The sequence below is a fragment of the Dicentrarchus labrax genome, unplaced genomic scaffold (assembly GCF_905237075.1).
Source record: "Dicentrarchus labrax unplaced genomic scaffold, dlabrax2021, whole genome shotgun sequence".
NCBI lineage: Eukaryota > Metazoa > Chordata > Actinopteri > Moronidae > Dicentrarchus > Dicentrarchus labrax.
Window position 1 is genome coordinate 9,597,754 of NW_026136715.1, and position 14,697 is coordinate 9,612,450.

Genomic DNA, 14,697 nt, shown 5'->3' on the forward strand with positions numbered 1-14,697 from the left:
GGTGAAGGTAGTAACTCTGCTTAGTCCCCGTCCACAGCAGAATGTGAAATTCAGCAGTTTGACTAAAGCCTGAGCCTGCGTCTTCTCTGGATGTCATCTGCACGCTTTCAAAATTTCCTGAGTCATATGTTTCACTGAGCAATCTAAATGTGTCTTACACAACCGTTTCATGGAGTTAAATTAGTTGGTATCACCTACTGAGCCCAAATGGGATCAATCTAAAAAGCACATAAGACCCGTACCAAATTCAAAAATGCACATAGGAGTGGGAAGAGCAATCAGAGAGCTGAGAGAGAATATACATATCGGGTTTCATGTCATTAATAAATGGGTGAGAATGAACAGATTAGTGCTGAACATTGCCAAAACTAAATGTACTGTATTTGGTAATGTTTTTATTAAAGCTGCTCCACTCTGCTCGTCTATAGATGGAATATGAGTTGAGCAGGTCACTAAAACAAAATTACTTGTGTTAAATAAATAATTTTCTGCATATATTCCATCTTCTGTTATAATTGATGTTGTTCAGTCACACCTGCCCAGTCATTTGTTCAAGTTCTGCTGAGAAACATCAAAAAAATAAAATTCTAATTTTACAGAACAGAGCTGCCAGATTAGTTCTTATTATCAGTGTGTCAAATGCATAAATGGTTATCATGGCTAACTGTGGAGGTTAAATGAAAACATAATCTCCTGTTATTCATGCAAACACCATATTAAATAATATACCAGACTTATTTTGTCTAAAACTATATATGAGTTTGTCAAAGGTTTATTTCATGTCAAGTGAGCACAGGTTACCTAGTGATGCAATGTCGATAAACTAACCGTATGATGGGAACTGTTCTTCACAGACGGGTTGTAGGCGGAAGTAGACTAGCTGCCATTTCTGTGCTGGCATCTCGCTTATAAACCTGCGTATTAACTTACAACGTAACTAAATACATGTAAGTAAATAATATCATCTTTTAACGCACCCTTGCCCAGAAATCTGTCTAGGAGATCCTGTAGAACCTGTTATTTGTTGAAATAAAAAGTTAGAATCTACTAAACTTTCAATGAAATGTGGGCGTCTTTTTCTGCTATTATCAGCTACTCCACTAACAAACAGACTTTGTAATTAAGTTTCTGCTCCATGAAATCAATTTCATAAATCTCCATTATTATTATTAAATCCTCATGTTTCAATCATATTCTGTCAGTGGCTTGCTGACAAAGGACCAACAATTAACTGCTTAAAACAACAAGGGGCCGATGGTGAGCCACTGACTACCCTGCATATATCTTGCTAGTTTGGTACTACGTTTCCTGGCTGTGAAATTCCACTTTAAAAAAGGTATCTGATCGTAATGCAAGAAATCGCAGAGTTTGATGACTTAATTCCTGCTGGGTTTAGTTAGCTTCTCCACTATCACATTCAATTCAATTTTATTTGTATAGTGCCAATTCATAACAGAAGTTATCTCAGGACACTTTTCAAATAGAGCAGGTCTAGACCAAACTCTTTATATCCACAGGAGAGGAGCTTGGTAACTGAAGGCTCAGGCTCCTGTTCTACTTTTAAAGACTGTAGGAACCACAAGTAGCCCAGCATTCAGAGAACGTAGTGTTCTAGAGGGGTAATAGGGTACTATGAGCTCTTTAAGATATGAAGGGGCCTGACCATGAAGAGCTTTATAGGTGAGAAGGAGAACTTTAAATTCTATTCTAAATTTTACAGGGAGCCAGTGCAGAGAAGCTGGTACAGGAGAGATGTGATCTCTTTTTCTAGTTCCTGTCAGTACTTGTGCTGCAGCGTTTTGAATTAATTGGAGCGATTTAATGGACATATTGGGGCAACCTGATAATAAAGAGTTGCAGTAATCCAGCCTAGAAGTAACAAATGCATGGATTAGTTTTTCTGCATCTGTCTGTGATAGGATGTGTCTAATTTTTGTAATATTACGTAAATGAAAGAAGGCAGTCCTGGAGGTCTGCTTTATGTGGGAATTAAATGACAAATTCTGATTCAAAGATAACTCCAAGATTCCTGACAGTGGTGCTAAAGGCCAAGGTAAAGCCATCTAGAGTAACTATATCTATATTTTTGGGGCCAAGAACAAGAATTTCGTTTTTTTCCTGAGTTTAAAATCAGAAAATTGCAGCTCATCCAGGATTTTATGTCCTTAAGACATGTTTGTAATTCAGATAATTGATTAATTTCATCGGGCTTGATTGATAGATATAACTGCATATCATCTGCATAACAGTGAAAGTTAATAGAGTGATTCCTAATAATTTTTGCCTAAAGGGAGCATATATAAAGTAAATAGTATTGGTCCAAGTACAGAACCTTGTGGAGCTCCATGACTAACTGTAGTATTTATTGAAGATTCATCGTTAACATGTACAAACTGCAAACGATCTGATGAATATGACTTAAACCAGCTTAGTGCGGTTCCTTTAATGCCAATTTGATGCTCAAGTCTCTGTAAAAGAATATTATGGTCAATGGTGTCAAATGCAGCACTAAGATCTAATAATACAAGTACAGAGACAAGTCCATTGTCTGAAGCAATCAAGAGGTCATTATTAACTTTAACCAGAGCTGTCTCTGTGCTGTGATGAACTCTAAATCCTGACTGAAAATCCTCAAATAAACTATTGTTATGTAAAAAGTCACACAACTCTTTGGCGGCTACTTTCTCCAGAATCTTAGAGAGGAAGGGGAGGTTAGAAATCGGTCTATAGTTGGCTAAAACCCCTGGGTCAAGAGTGGGATTTTTAAGAAGGGGTTTAATTACAGCTACTTTAAAGGACTGACTGACACACTGTGAAGGGTTGGAAAGAGGCGGTGCGTTAGTGTTATTTTTTCCCTAAATTCTTTGTCACATTATTCATTTCAGAGTAGTGCTTTGAGGCTGAAAAATTAATTGACTGCGACTGTGATCAACCCAAACGTCTCTGCTTCCACTGTAAGTGTAAATGTGTTCACAGCCACTGCAGTGAAGGTGGCGGCACTTGATAGTGCAACACATAAATCCGTCACCAGATTTGTCTACAGAGCTTCTTGCCTGGAATATGCTACCCCCTGACAGTTCAAAAGTAAACTTTTCTTAATAATAAAATTACTAAATGGCTCAATAATTATTAACAAAATATAAATAAAGAGTAACATGTTACCTTTTGTTATTTTTGTTTTGGAACCTTTTAAACTGTATTTTGTGTTATGATTTTGAAATTTTTTTGTTTCTCTTATCTACCTTTTCATATTATTTCACTTATTTCCTGATCTTCTACAATTGCCTTGTTGCCTCTTATTTAATTTATACTGAGTGATTTCAAATGGTTGTTTATCTGTTGTCGTGTTTCTAGTGTGGGGAGACTAGCGACCACTTTGTGGAAGCTACTGGGGATCCAAATAAACAATAAAGAATAAAGCAGTGACTAATACCAGTAATGCTTTAGGTACTGTTGTATACAGTATGTTGCAACAGAGCTTGACAAGAGGTACGGATAAACAAGCTTCTGTGACATCACAGCACCAACAGTGTGACCTCGGAGGGGAGGCGGAGGGGCAGCCAATCAGGCAAAGCCAGCTTGGCCGGCCTGCTGCTCCACACCAAGGTAACAAGGTGGGGGTAGCGGACCTTGGAGTGCTCTCCTGCTATCCTGAGATGAGTGATGCTGCTGCTGGTGACACTGGAGAGAGGAGCTGGAGGATGGAGACGGCGCTGTGTGCGCATGTGTGTATGTTTGTGTATGGTGGGGGTAGAGTGATATCGGAGGTGTGGCGGCCGAGGGGAAGGCAGAACGGGAGTGAATTAAGTTGAGGAGGTGGTCACGTAACAGTCGGGTTCAGGCAGAGTTGAAGCCACTTGCTCGCTGTGGTGCAGCTGGTAACATTTACCTCAACTCCTACCCCATAAATGTTTGTATAAGTGTGTGTGCACGGCCACGTTAAGGAGCTCTAAAACACATAAACTAGGGCCCGGATTTTTACAATGGAAAATAAGGAGGACCCCTTTAATAAGCATCTATTACCTTACAGCAAGAAGAAACGTGAAACTAACCCCCTCCTCCCACTAACATCCAGCTCTACTCTGCACGAGGCTCACAAAAAGGTGACAGATTGCGCTTTTTCTAACTTTCTTTTAAACATAATGTGCATACACACACGTTTGCCCAAGACCATTGCATCACTGACCACAAAAAGTGACAAGATGCGTCACTGCTCTTCCAGCGAATATGTAGGTTTGTGAAAATCCTGCTGAACCCTGTGTGCACCCTGCAGATAGCAAAAAGACAAAAGACAGAAAAAGAAGAAGAAAACCACCCTGCATATTAGGCGCGATCAAATTTTGTCTTCACACGATTTTGTGCCACATTCAAGAACAGATAGTCAAGTGCTTATCTGTAACGCTTGCTGACGGTGGTCCTCTTCTGTCTCACCCTCACTATTTGCAGAGCAGCAATGAACTACATCTCTTAGGTCTCTTAAGGTGGTGTTCTTCTGCTTCTGAGGAGAGTTTTTCCACACACACCTACCTTAATAAAATGACTGATGGAGCCATTTGACTCTACTTTTGAACACTCTTTCTATCCCAACATTGTGACGTGCTTCTCTGATTACTAACTGCGAAGTGAACACACAATGTGATCGATCAATCCCTGCCACTTCAGGTGAATTAGATCCCAACCTGCTCTGTCTTGTGGTCAATGTAGTTACAAGATGACGCTGTGTGTGGCTGTCGCTGTGGGATGTACCCCCTTTGCTCTCAGTGGTAATGTCATCAAACCGTTGTTTTTGGTTTTTTCCTGGCAGCAGGTTTTGCCGTCAGCCATGTCTGCCGTATGTATACGTCCCAATACAGTTAATACCATCATAAAGAAAGTAAACGAGCGCCGTCACGTTTGCAGAACTTCGGCATCGACTTGGTACCAAAGTATCGGTTCTTGTGACATCCCTACAAATGATATGTTACGGCACACTATAACTGATGACATGTCTCTTTGTGTGGCTGCAGGGATGGTAATTTCAATGCCAGCCCACCACTTTTATGTAATATCTATATTAACAACCAGTGGATGGAAGGCCATGAACTTTCTCAGACATTCATGTAAAATCCTAACACGTTTAGTTGACCCCTGACTTAGTGCCACCACCAGGGCAAAGGACCAAATGCCTGCAAAACTGACAACATTCCCAACCGCCTCAGATGTGCTTTGTGTTTAGTAATAATTGGCTAATTTTACCGTGCTAACACCCTAAGCTAAGATGGTGAACATAGTAAACATTATACCAGTTTTACATCACGCAGTTATTATCAGTGTGAGCATGTTGCCATGCTAGTATTAGCATTTAGCTCAAAGCATCACTGTGCCTAAGAGCCACACAGAGCTGCTAGCAAGGCTGTAGACTCCATTTACTTCATAACGCAGCGATTCACTAGCTATTAACCTCACAATGACATGCCTCATAACTGATGTTTTCTGACACAGATTTCAACCAAGATTTTATTAGACCCAATTACGCACAGTGTGACATGCAATGAACCTGCAAGTCTGCTGCCATCACACAGTGTATTGGGGCCTCTAAGGTACAATGTGTGCTGTACAGTAAGACTGAGTCCAGTCAGTGCCGGCAAACATGCAGCAGAGCCCCCGAGGGATGCTGCAACCCTCTGAGGAGAGGAAAGGAAAGGATAGGAGAGGAGAGGAGTGGAGAGGAGAGGAGTGAAGAGGAGGTGGAAGAAGCCCCAGGTAGCCTCACAGCAATGCACCATTAGAGGAAGGAAAACACAAAGCCAAGCTCTGCTGCTCGCTTCTTCTCCAGCCACTGTATCCCTCATTCTCCCACTGACCAGCTAAATATTTTATCAGCTGGCAAAAAAACCTACAAGCCCCAAGGCCAGAGGTTCTTTTTTGTTTGTTTGTCTTTATTGAAGAAAGTAAGCATGCATGTGTGTCTGTGTATGTGTGTGTGTGTGTGTGTGTGTTAGTGTGTGTGTGTGTGTGTGTATCAGATGGGGGGGGCGGAGGGAGGGTTGAGTTTGTTCACCGACCGCAACGTCAAGTGCTTTTGATTGGTCACTTTGAAGTAGTTTTTCTGTTTTTCTCTCCCTCTCTCTCCCCCTCTCCGTGTGCATCCTATGTGCAGCACGCTGCTCAGTTCAGAACTGGATGAACGACCTTGAGCAGGCGCGCAGGGCTGTGTTGCTATGGCAACGAAGCCTCGCGCAACCAGTAACAGCTGGATGCAACAGCACTCCCTGAATTTTAGCGGGAGTCGCCACGTTAATAAAACGACTCTCCACGTCTCCTCCCCCCTCCTCTGCTCCTCACTCTCTGTCCCCCCTCCTCCTCCTCCTCTTCCTTCATCTCTCTCACACACACACTCACATTTACTCACACACAGGGACCTGTACTAACACAAAAGAAAGCCACGGTTGTACAAAGACAATATGCTTAATATTAACACACAAACCTTTTTTATATATTTATTTAGTCCTGGGCATCAGGTAATTGCGTACAGTGAGAATGAAACAGAGCGGAGGAGACAAAGACCGAAGCGGACAAGACTGGAAGAGGAGAAAAAAAAGACAAAAAATCAAGAGTGAACTGCAAGAAACAAAAACAAAACACAGAAAAAAAGGGAGAAACGCACCAGGATGAGCACTTGACATTCCTCTCACAGAAGAAATAGCTCTCAGAAAAATCAAGCAGCAGAGGACATGAGCTGCACTGAGGCATTCTGGAGAAAGAAAGGAAACTGAAATCGAGGATACAGTCGACAGTTGTTTCTAACAGTCAGCTCATCTCTTTCTATCAACTCACTGTTTCCCATCAGTTCAGTTCATCCCTCAAAATCTGATATTTAGTTATTCTGCTATCACAGACAAATGTAAAACTACTTTTTTAGCACCTTAACTTTACTAGAAAAATGTTTTTTAAAGCCAAAATAATGTTTTCTGCTGAAATGACAAAACAACTGGCACGTCCAATAGATGAAATGAGTAAAACTAACAACTCTTGGATCAATTTCCAACCAATGCAAGGACATGACCTGTGTTTGCCATTAGTCTGAACCGGCCAACACGTGTTCAGTGACCTGGTTTCACAACTCGCTCTAGATCATTGTTTAACACAGGCCTGACTGCAGCAGGAAAATATAAACAATGATCACATTTTAGGAATTATTTATACCATCTATTTATTTGTCACTTACTTTACTTACCTTTTTGATTTGTTGTTCCTATAAAATGTCCCAAATTTTTTTTAAAATACCTATCATTAGTCAAAGACGATATCTTAAAATTGCTTATTTGTCCGAGAAAAGAATATTCAATTCACAGTTATAGAAAATCAACTTCAACAATTAATAAATTATTAATATATTTGTGGATTCATTATACAAACATCATTACGTGCATTTTCTTTTTCTCAAGTTGGTTTTGTGGAATTAAATGGCTGTTGGCTGATTGGTTGGTTCAATTTATGCTCAGATGTTGTTGGTTGGTGTAGCGATATGAATAAATTTAGGTCAGTAAGAGATTCATAATGTTTTTATTCAATGAATTTGGTTAATTGTGTAGAGTTCTGTACACGACAGCACAAGTTTCTTTCATAACTTTGCTCAAGTACAAGTACGACCCTTGATGCATGTCATTACCCATCTCACGGCAGCGAAGTGGAGATTAACAGCGATTTCTAACCTTTTCTGCTGTAAATTCTACTCAAATCTTACAGATATGCAAACCCGATTGCAGCAAGCGATTTATTTAAAAATGTTTTTTGTTTTTTTATTGAATAAATTGAATGTCTCACTCACACACACACACACACACACACACACACACACACACACACACACACACACACACACACACACACACACACACACACACACACACACACACACACACAGTCAAACTGTAAACAAGGAACCACTTTTAATGAACTGAATTTGAGACTCATTCAAGCTCTGGTATAAATCACAGATACAGCCAGCAGACATATGACATGACGTGTGAACGAAACAATGACAACCACAACCAACTATAAGGTGTAAATGGTTATTTCCCTGCGTCGTGTATATGGTTTGAATGTGACAGAAATCAGAATTTATATTTTCACATGTGGTCTGAGAATATGTCACACTGCTCACTGAAACCCAAACTGTAGCTTCTATTTGACAAGAATTTCTTCCATAATTGAATTTTTTTGTGATATTTCTCTCATGAAATGTTTCACTTCATATTTCTGCCGATTTCTTCAAATTGCATAAACCAATAAAAATGCTAATCAGTGCAGAGGCCGCTTATTTACGCTTTTACTCAATGGTTCTCTGTTCTTAATAACAGTTCGGCTAGCCACTTAAGTGTCATCTAACTGCAAGTGCATCAGTGACAGATGAGAAATGACTCAATCCCCCTAAGATTTTTAAAATGTTACTTCCTATCAAAATGATCCTTTAGGACTCTGTTTTCCCATTTACTCATGAATTGTGAGTTGGGAGGGAATGATAGCAAACACACATCACATAACAAGAAACTTAAAGCTGCTCTAATCAATGTTTTTATACTAACAATGGGACAGCAATGTGAAAGTTGTCGCTTGTTGTGATGAACCACAGTTCCACTAGACTCTATGGAGCATTTTAGCACCTTTAAAACTGATTGGTTTTGTTTTACAGTGTAATGGCAATTTTTAAGAACCTATACAACCCTTTGACCTGGTCATTGTAAAACCATACTAAACTGTTAAAGAGGCTATTATATGCATATAACCTTCAGCCCTGTTTCTAACTACTAGTGTTGCTTTCGTCAACGAAAATTTATTTTGTAAATTAAAATCAGAGCGTTTTCCGGGTCTGGAATTGATTGTATTCTTGAGTCTATAAGGTAACAATAATATAATAATAAGATAACCTTGTTTGACTTGTGAAATGGGTGACTTAAAGAAAATTTTGGTTTTGTCTATATTATACTAGGTACTTGTACTATATTAACTGGGTTAAATAGAATTGCATAACTAAAAAGAGACTAAAATGTCATCAGTTTTCGTCGACTAAAACTAGACTAAAACTTTACTAGACTAAAAAGAGTATAAACGTGACTAAAACTAATAAAAACTAAAATGACAGTTTGACACAAAGACTAGACTAAAACTAAAATTAAAACAGGCCGCCAAAAACAACACTACTAACTACACTCTATGTCCAAGTAAACAGCAGGATGTTGAGACTTCACAAAGAAGCCAAGGACATGATCATCTCACCACACTATCTGTCTGTTTACTGTCCCAGAACTCAGGAATGTGTAACTGTGTTCTCCAACAGGGATAAAACCATACTGCTTCTTCCAATCGGGGCTCTTTCGGACTTTCACATACGAGAGTGCGTGACGGTTGCGTTGAGACCATTCATGGATGACTTGAATAAAACCTAACAGAAAGACAAGATCATACTTTGTATGCTTTATTAAACAAATTGCCACCACAACAGCAAACGGTAACTGTTTAAATTCACTCTTGCATTGTCTTTTCCAGCCGCAGCAGGCAGCTGTTTTCAGCAAGATGCTCTGATAAACTGACCGTACGCTACCTTCCCTGAACACAGTTAGCAACTAGTGGGTGAACATAGTGGAGCGGTTAGCAGAGAAAGAGCGTGATATTTCCCTTAGGGGTTGATGGAGAGCTAAAAGGAGAGTAAAATTGGACTTGGTGGCCAGAAACAGGACTAAATAAATGAAAACAAAATAATGTTGCTCCGAATCTGCTGTATTACAGGTATTATGGTTATTGTTGTTTGCCAACACATTCGCCACATACACTTAATGAGATGAATATATGTCAAAGTAGAAATCGCCCAAAAAAAGTCAATTATCTGCACAGGAAAAATATTAAGACTGATGGTTGAAGCACTTTTTGTGACTCTTTTGCATTGTTTCACTTAAAGGAACAGTGTGTAGGATTTAGTGGCATCTAGTGGTATAGTGGCGAGAAGGAGAAACTACAGTGGCCACAAAATGTGCAAAACAAAATGCAAATGCCCCTATCTAGAGCCTGTAGAAACATGGCACGTCATCATGGCAGACTCCATGTAAGGCGACCCGCGGTGTCTGTAGCTATAAAAGGCTCATTCTAATGTAACAAAAACATAACACTTTCTATATTTAGGTGATTATACACTGATGAAAACAGCTATGCATAATATATTCCACTTCTGCCAATAGATCCTGACATCTTTAGGAAACAATGATCTGTGATACTGAAGGTGGTTGTCGACACTGAGAAATTATGTGTGGCACTAACATTTCTTCCTGTATTGTCTTGACTCATGAAAGCACGTCAGCTTCCTGCACAACCACTAGAGCACTGACACCAACACACACAGCACAGTCATATCAGTCACACGCACCACTACTGACAATAAGATCATCACATCAGCGGTTTATCTTAATGTAAAACACTTCTGAGTGTACTGGGAGAAGGGACAGCTAACTGTAGCAAAACACAATCAACCAGTAATTAAGATGAACTTTAACACTTAAGGATCCATTTACTCCCTATTGTTAAATAAATAAAACTCAAAGCTTTCAAAAGACACTCGGTGAAGGATTTTCATTGATGGTTAAGTGGAGAGTGGCCTTATAACCCTTGAAAGCAGCCAAGATGGTTTAAAAAAAAAAAAAAAAACAGGATGTGGGTAGTGTTTCTGGTTTCAGACTGTTAATGATAAAATAGAGCTCATTTGGGTGTCAAAGCTAAAGCCAACACATAAATCCCCCGTCTATCTCCAATTCATTATCGGAAGAGCAGCAGCAAAATGTGTCTCTTGATAACTTTACAGACGGGAATGTTGGCTCTGTGCTCTCTGGCTTAAGAGAAGAGCCATAAATGTTGGCAAATATTAACCTGACATATGCAAAATCATAGAAGAGACACATTACGATGCTGTGTTTGTGTTCCTTTTGTTTCGCCGTTGAGCTAATGGAGGACAGGCTGTAGATACTGAACCGTAACACATTTTTGGTATTGATTGAAATGTGTCTGTAGTAATGTACCAAACTCTGGCATTGAATGTGTAGTCAGACCATTTGCTAAACCCTTCCCTTGACCCCTGATTGTCCAATCATAGCTCAGGATACCTGGGCGAGCTTTAGATTTCTCCACAATACCAACAGCGTACGCGGGGCTTTAGATGGGAACGCATTAAACCGTGTTTATCTGCTCTAACGTAGCTGTAATTGTTTGCATGTCAGACTAATTAGCGTACGATCAACAGTTATAAAGGAGCGCTACATCCAAGGCCAAGGACATTCATTCATTCAAGACTAACACATCCAATCTGTAGTACTACCCCATGTGTGGAAGCCAGTCGTAAAGCTATCAGAGTTTACGCTAACATTAACAGCTCTGTGCTGCTCTCCAGTAACCCCAGCAATGTCAGCTGAGATAGCAGTTCAAACACAATGCTGATTCAGCATTCACCACCAGATAAATCCGTATTTATTTTGCAGTATAACTCTTTATACGTATATATATATATTAATCTAGTGTCTGTGGCAACATTCCTTCCCATGTGTTTTATGTCAAGGACTGGTTTGAAGGGAGCAACCAGAGCCACAAATCAATGGTAGGCTACAAGCAACTAGGAGTATGGCGGAGCCTATGGCATTAGCATATTTCATAAACACGCGTTGACAGCGTTGTATAAATTACTCTCACTGCCAGAAGGGGGAGACAAAAGTTCGGCACTACAGATTTATAAGTCAAAACAGACCATTTGAAAATACAAACAAATCCTAAGCTAAGCAGCTAAACAGTGTTATGTTAGAAACAGAAGTGATCTTTCTTCCTTATGATCTAGCCCTTCATTGCAATACAACAGCTTTTCTTTATTTCCACGTCTTCTACATGGACCCTAAACTGGTGTCGATGCTGACCTGCAGCTTAAGTCTCAGACTTTTAGCGTATACATAAGACCCATTTACAGGATTCTCATTTTAGGGGCGCCCTGGTAGCTCCACCTGGTAGAGCTCATGTATGAAGGCTGAGCCCTTGCTGCAGCGGCCATGGGTTCGAGTCTGACCTGTGGCCCTTTGCTGTGTGCAATCCCCCCTTCCTGTTTATCTGGAGCTGTACTGTTAAATAAAAAGGCAATAAGTCCCAAATATATTTAAAAGAATGAGAACCAAGGACCCACACAGAAAATATATATATATACATTAAGTTTATTTTACTTTTGAGTGAAAATCTCTCATTAGAACTGTATGTGTGCTGTTCTAGAATGGAATGCTTGACAGGCATAGCAACAGTAACTAAGGGGGGCAGGGCTTCGCAAAAAGTCAATTGCAGTTTACTAATTGTTGTTTTTCACTTATTTAATTGCAACTTGCTCTTAATTCACGTATTTGACTATTTTATTTAGGGATAAGGCTTAATATTTGTGTTTCTACTGGTACTGAAAAAAGTAATGTTTTGATATAAATATCTAAAGTAAAAAATTACATTGTTAGCTCTCGTCACTGGGGATGAACCAAAAAAGCGGGGGTATCCATTGCTGGACTGGAGATGCCCGAGTAAAAGGACAAGAGGACAAAAATAAGTGACAAAAAAGACCCTTCCTCCACAGAGCAAAATCAATGTGAGCTGATGAAGATTAATTCCTGTTTAACACATCCTGACACATGGGAGAGGGGCCCCCAACAACAACAGGACAACAGTTCAGCTCACTTCACTGCAGCTGGGGGAGGTAGGGGACAGCGAGAGACATACCACAGAGAAGAGAGAGAGCGAGAGAGAGGGAGCAAGGCAAAGAATGTGGTCAGAAAACTTCCTGATTCTACAGAAAGGGGCGAGAGAGAGAAAAAAACACCTCGACAAATGACTGAGCAGAGTTGAGGAGGAGCAGAAACAAGATCAACAAGGGACCAGGAAGTATGCAAAAGACAAAAAAAAAAAAAAAAAAAAGGCCAGGTAGAATTCCAACAAGAGACTCCACCTGAGCCCCTCCTCTTAATGTACACACCCCCTCACAAACCTCCTCCTCCTCCGCACACAATCAGAGCTTCCCATGCTCCCAGGCTGGTGTGTGAGGTCCTGCCTCCCTCCCGTTAAGCCTCGTGAGCCCTGCCCCCAGCCCCTGACCCAGTCACCAGCATCCCTTGCTAACCTCTGTCCCCTTTTTCCCCATTCAGCAAACATCATGCATCACTGTCACCCTCCTCCTCCTCATACACGCATGTATCCCGCCATCCGCTTAGCGAGGACCCCTCGTGTGTGCCTGCGGGTCCGAGCAGCTTGCCCGCACCCCTCCCAGTCCATTCGATTCCTCGCGAGCAGGTTGTAGGCGCGTGTGTGTCTGCACGTGTGCAGAGGCATGGGCCACAGAACTGACTGTAAATCTGTCAGGAGAGGGGTGCTGTGGAACAAGGAGAGGGCTTCTCGCCGCCACACCCCTCCACTTGGCCAGCAGACAGACAGCTCAGCCCACCATAGAGCTGAAATGATCAGTTGATTAAAAAGGACCCACAGAAAAAAATTATTTGCCAAAGATGTTGATAATCGATGAATCATTTAACCCGTTGATAAGCAGCAATCCAGAGTTGACATACAGCAGTTGAAAGCAGAAAGAACGGTATCAAGATTAACCTGATATCACTTCTTTTTTAGGTTTGTGCACAAAGAAAATGTTTGTTAATGTCATCTATAAATCAAAAGTTCAAACCAGTGTGAGTATAATCTGCTTTTCTCTTATTTATATCTTTGTAATCTTAATATTTGGGGGTTTTTGGGGCAGAAAAAGTAATTTAAAGATGTCATCTTGAACTCTAGAAACTGGGACATTTTTCCAATTTACTTCTTTTTTCTTTTCATATTTCATAGATGAAAAATAATGACAGATTCATCAATAATAAAGATAATCATTAGCCGCACCTTTACTCAAGGCACAATACAAGGCTTGCAAAGAGATCTTAAATTTAAACATTAACCTTAGTGTAATTAACTCCACCTGACATCCCTCACCTGTCCACACTGACACACAAACCATCTGCATCCCTTCCATTCAACTACTGTTTACACACACACACACACACACACACACACACACACACACACACACACACACACACTGAAGAGCAGACTGCCATTATCCAGAGCGAGCAGGTATCTAGTAGTCTAGGCTATGGTGTAATGCTCAAGGACATGGTGCTATTCACACACACACACACACACACACACACACACACACACACACACACACACACACACAGGCTGGCTGTTTGAGGGATCAAACCGTGGACCATCAGGGTTACAGTGTATAGCACAGGGCCACGGTGCTGCCCCCTGCAGATATACAGTGAGACACATATTGCTGAGGATGAAGCAGATGACAGGAGGGGGGTTATGAAGGAGACATAAGAAAGAAAAAAAAAAACACAACCACCTCACACATCTATAGGCAATGCATGCCCTCCATTCAATGCACTGACTTGCATATTGTGTGTCATACAGTAGAGTCTGTGCACTTTATCGCTCAGAGGTCCCGGGCAGGCTGGTTGACTGACAGACAGACAGCATCGTCTGCCTCTTCCCGCATCGCACGTTTTTAGTATTTAAACCAGCAAAAAGCCTCTTTTAACACACACACACGATGCATGTGATACACAGCTGAGTGTGTTTTGCATGCACTTGATCAACAAACATTCAGTG

General features: G+C 40.7%; 1 protein-coding gene across 1 annotated transcript in view; it reads right to left on the bottom strand.

Moving 5' to 3' along the window:
• The window catches only part of LOC127376766 (nuclear receptor coactivator 3), a 65,439-nt gene that overhangs the window by 49,961 nt on the left and 781 nt on the right, over nucleotides 1-14,697 (bottom strand). The window lies entirely within an intron of this gene.